Genomic DNA, 5,034 nt, shown 5'->3' on the forward strand with positions numbered 1-5,034 from the left:
TCTCAGAAAGTGGTGCTGTCATCCAGCCATAGGAGCTGAAATCATTGCAGCCACCCTGACCTCTTTCTCCTGCCCTCTGCCTAGGGCACTATTCATTCAGCAGGTTTTGGTCAAGGGCCTTTTGCGTGGCATTTGTGTCAGGCTGTGTTGTTTCTTTCCTTTACCTACTTGCTCATCTTTGAAGATTCTGTTCAAAATCTCTATTTCCGAAGCCCCTCTGTTGACATTCTAGGCTAGCCAAGGACCCCTGTCTTCTATGAGTAGTGTCTTTGCTTTACTTGTAAAACTAGATAATGAAATTAATAACTTTAAAGTCTGTAGTCCTTGATTAGATTAGAGGTAGCTCAAGGACAAATACCGAGTGTTTTGTTTTGTTTGGTTTGGTTTTTATCATTGTAAGCACAGCATTTGGCACAGTTCCTGCCACACAGAAACTAAATAAAAATTGAACAAAGAATATGTGATTCAATGAACAACTGAATATATTTTCATGGGACATGATAAATATTTTAATAGCATTAATTTCTCTTTAGACATTTTGACACAATTCATACTAAATATACTAACTTTTTAAAAAATTTATTTATTTATTTCAATTTGTTTCAAGTATACAGTACATTTGTTAGACATTTATATAGTTTATAAAATGATCCCCCTAATTGCTCCTTTTCTCCTCTGGTTTTCCACCTAGCCAATACATTAATGCTCACTGCATTCCCTGTACGGTGCTCCCCATCCCCATGACCATCAATCAACTACTAATTTGTACTTCTTTAACCTTTCACCCCATTCTCCCAGCCCCCAACTCCACCCCCTCTGTCTGTCACCAAATTGTCCACTATATTTGTGAGTCTGGTTTTGATTAGTTTGTTCTTTTTGTTCCTTAGATTCTGCATATAAGTGAAATCAATGGTATTTATATTTCTCTGTCTGACTTATTTTACTCAGCATAATAACCTCTAGGTCCATCCATGTCGTTGCAAATACTAAGATTTCATTTTCTTTAATGGCTGAGTAATATTCCATCATATATATGAACCATAACTTCTGCTGATGGGCATTTAGGTTGCTTCCATATCTTGGCTATCGTAAATTGTGCTACCATGAATATTAAGGTTATGCTAACTTTTAAAACAGAGTTAAACTCCAGGAATTTATGTCACTCACACAATTTTCTTTTCTAAAATTTCTACTTGGTTCTTTTTAATAATTTCTATTTCTCTGCTAAAATTTCCTATTACTTCAGTCAATCTAACATATTATCCTTTAAGTCACTGAACATTATTACAATAGCTGCTTTAAAATCCTTGCCAACATCTGGATAATCTCAACATCATACTCTGTTAATTGCTTTACTCCTGAGAATGCGTCACATGTTTCTGGTTTTTTTTTTTTTTTATGTTATATAATTTTGGATTGTATATCAGACATTGTGAATGTTACAGTGGAGACTCTTGATTCTTTCTTATTCTCCCAGAGACTGTTATTACTTTGTGTAAGTGAGCAACAAAATTTGTTGTACTCAAACCAAAAACTCTTGGATATCAGCTTAAATCTAAGTTTAGTTTTTTTTTTTTTTAAATTTTTAATTAGGTTATGCATATATGTGGTTCAAGATCAACCAGAGATTTGGATAGTTTATACACAGAATTTTTAGTCTCCCCTCATTAACTCTCTCCTTTCTGAGATTCTCCACTCCCTTCTCAGAAATACCATTCCCCCAAACTCTGTCTACTTATTCTGTAGTCCATAAAGTCTGCAGGTTTTCTAATAGAGTTTTAACAGCACTGCTTGAGGTCTGCCTTAGGCTAAAAGTTATAAAAAGGGGAACTCCCTCCTTGTCTTCCTTTTCTTTTAAGTGTAGAGTCCTCTTCAGAATCTGCTTACTATTTTCCACCTTCCAGTGTTTTCAGTTTACAAATAAATAAATATAAATTATATATATAGAGATATATGTTTTGTCCAATGCTTATGGTTATCATTTATGGGTTAGTTGGTAGTTGGGCCAGTGTGAGCTAATTAGTTCATGCTACTAGACTGTTGAAGTAGTCTACATTTCAGTGGTGAATGCCTGGATTAGTGTAGTGCCATGAACCATGGGAAAAAGTAGGCAAATACCAGAGATAAGATGTAAAGAAATTTTCATGACACCTAGATATTGAGGAATTAAGATAAAAAGGACATCACAGTGTTAAGCATGAGTTGCTAAGAAAAGAGGTATGCTAAACAAAACACGGAAGTTGGAATGGTATCTTAGCCAGCTTGAGCTGCCATAACAAAATACCACTGAGTGACTTAAACAGAAATTTATTTCTCAGAGTTCTGGAAGCTGAAAAGCCCAAGATTAAGGTGCCAGCCAACTCAATTTCTTGTGAGAGCTCTCTTCCTGGCTTGTAAATGGTCACCTTGTGATATGGCTTCACACGGCAGAGAAAAGAGAGTGAGTTCTCTGATATCTCTTCTTATAAGGATACAAATCCTATCATACTGTGACTTCATTTAACCTTGATTATTCCCATAAAGGCCCTGTCTTCTCATACAGCCACATTAGGGATTAGGGCTTCAACATATGAATTTTCTGAGCGGGGAGACACTAAAGTCTATAGCACATAGAAAACTAGTTTAAAATAGAAAAGATTATTAATTATTTTAGATGTGTTGTATATGAGATGAACAGTGTACAAGTTATTGGAGATCTGGGATGGAGCATGGAAAAGAGATTATTGATGATAGATTTATAATCCTTTAACACAGAGCTTGGAGCTGAGGCCATGGAGATGGATGAGTTCTCTGAAGGAGAAAGCACTGATCATACTGAAGTTTAAAAAGACAAGGATGGAGACTTGCATAAACTCATAGAAAGTGAAGGGAGAATAAGTCAGTAAATAAAATAAGCAAGCTGTTGAAGAGATAGGAAAAGAGTCAAGAAAATAGAAGAGTGTCAAGGAAGATGAGAAAGAGTAGAGGGCTGTGAAGAAGTGGTCAATGGTGTTAAAAAGTTAGAAAAGTCTTGAAATAGGCCATTGTTAAAAGGGCCTGGATTTGTGAATTAGGAAACCATTACTGACCTTCTAGGAAGCAGTACTCAGTAAAGCGATTTGAAGAAATTAAGGTAGAAGACGTTAAGGAAAAGCAGGATGAGAGTGATATAACCACCATATTTGGAACATAAATGGTGAGTTAGATTACCAGAGCCTTGAATACAATGAGCAACCACTGAAATGTTCAAAACGTTACCCAGAGCAAAATGAATTCAAAATGAGTGCTCAAGTAACTACTCCTTTCAGCTGATTGTGTTTATTTTTTCCACAAAAGTCACTGTGTACCAACTCTACTAAGCTAGGTTATAGTCACTGGAGATAAAACAAATAGTCCTTGTCCTCATGTAACATCTGTGTCTCTTCTGTTTCCTGCTAAGGCTCAACTTCTGTCTTCTGGGCATTGAGATTTTCCCTTAGCTGGAGCTCAACTAGAACTATTGTTTTTTGTTTGTTTGTTTTGTTTTTAACACAAACTTATTGTTACAGTTTTTTTTATTTTTAAAATTTTAATTGAGATATAATTGACATATAACATTAGTTTCAGGTATACGACAAAGTAATTTAATATTTGTATATATTGTGAAATGATCACTACAAAAAGTCTAGTTAACATCTGTCACCACATATAGTTACAGCTTTTTTTCTTCTAATGAGAACTTTTAAGATCTGTTTTAATAGACCTGTTCTTGATAGGACCATCTTCTTTACTCTTGGTTAACCACATCAGACCATACTATCTGCTCCTTAGGAGCAGAAGAATAATTCAATGATTTTTCATGCTTATTAAAGTTAGACAAAATTTTAGAGTTAATTAACTTTTTCACGAGACTCCCCATTTCGTAATTTTTTAGAAAATTAGTGCATAATGCAATAATGATACTGCCAATTATCAAATGTGTCAGCTTAACTTTATTATGTTTTATTATCATAAATGTAAACTCTACACATAAAATGAGTGTTTAGTGCAGTTAGAATGATTCAGTTAGACTGCCATCAATCCTCAACATTAGCATGTTTAAAAGCTCTTACTGTGTACCCAGGGTTGAGATCCATTGCATTAGAGATGTGTTGTTTTGTTGTGGTATTTTGCTGAAGAGCACTGCCTCTGAGGTGGGCACAGAGATATCAGTGTCTTCTTCATTTGCAAGTGCTTTCTTCTCCCTGCACTTACTTTAAACCGACTTCTACTGGTGTTCTGCCAATAGAACTCTACTTAATAAACATATTATAAATAATCTTAACCTCATAAAAAGATTATAAAAATCATAAAAATATTTTTTTAATCCAATGCAATCATCATTTTATGGGTAGCAAACAATTGTGCCTGCTAAGTACTTGCAGTTAGAATGTATTTTTAATTTCTGATGAGTCCCTTTTCTTGTGTAATACTAGTTTTGACTTGTTCTCATTTGGCATAGCTTGGATTCTAGTCTCTTCCAAAATACCTTATAAAATTGTTTTAATGTAAAGAAAAGGAAAATGTTAAGCCTCTCATTTTGTCTAATGACTCTATTAGGAGCAAGATGGAATATCTAGCTTAGAAAGAGTCTGTGTGTGTCTAGATACATTCTGGCATTTGCCAGAAATAATGTCATGCTATATAGTCCCTACTCTGGTTTTGAAGAAAAGAGACATATGGAAGACATATGTCGAACAAGAAGGTAAAAATTGTACCAAGCCTTATTTTACAGCATCAGAATATTGAAGTTATCTACTGATGTGATACTAAATATGAGACAGCAACCTCAAAAGTCTGAAGGGGTCATGCCACTAACTTCACTACTTGGAAACCCTGCACTAAAATGTTGTACTGAAACCAAGTTTAACACCAGCAGTTACATCACCTTTTAAAAACCCTGGGAAGGCACAAAATATAGGGGAAAAAACAAAACAAAACAAAACTTGTCATTACTTTACACTCTTGGTCTGAGTAAATAAGAGAGATCATGGGAGAAAGAAATAAGCTAACGCAATGGGAATGGAAATAGGGATT

At 34.7% G+C, this 5,034-nt stretch overlaps 1 protein-coding gene across 1 annotated transcript in view; it reads left to right on the plus strand.

Moving 5' to 3' along the window:
• SAMD3 (sterile alpha motif domain containing 3) overlaps positions 1-5,034 on the plus strand; it is a 39,076-nt gene that overhangs the window by 12,225 nt on the left and 21,817 nt on the right. The window lies entirely within an intron of this gene.

This window comes from Pteropus vampyrus, unplaced genomic scaffold, assembly GCF_000151845.1.
Source record: "Pteropus vampyrus isolate Shadow unplaced genomic scaffold, Pvam_2.0 Scaffold43, whole genome shotgun sequence".
Lineage (NCBI taxonomy): Eukaryota > Metazoa > Chordata > Mammalia > Chiroptera > Pteropodidae > Pteropus > Pteropus vampyrus.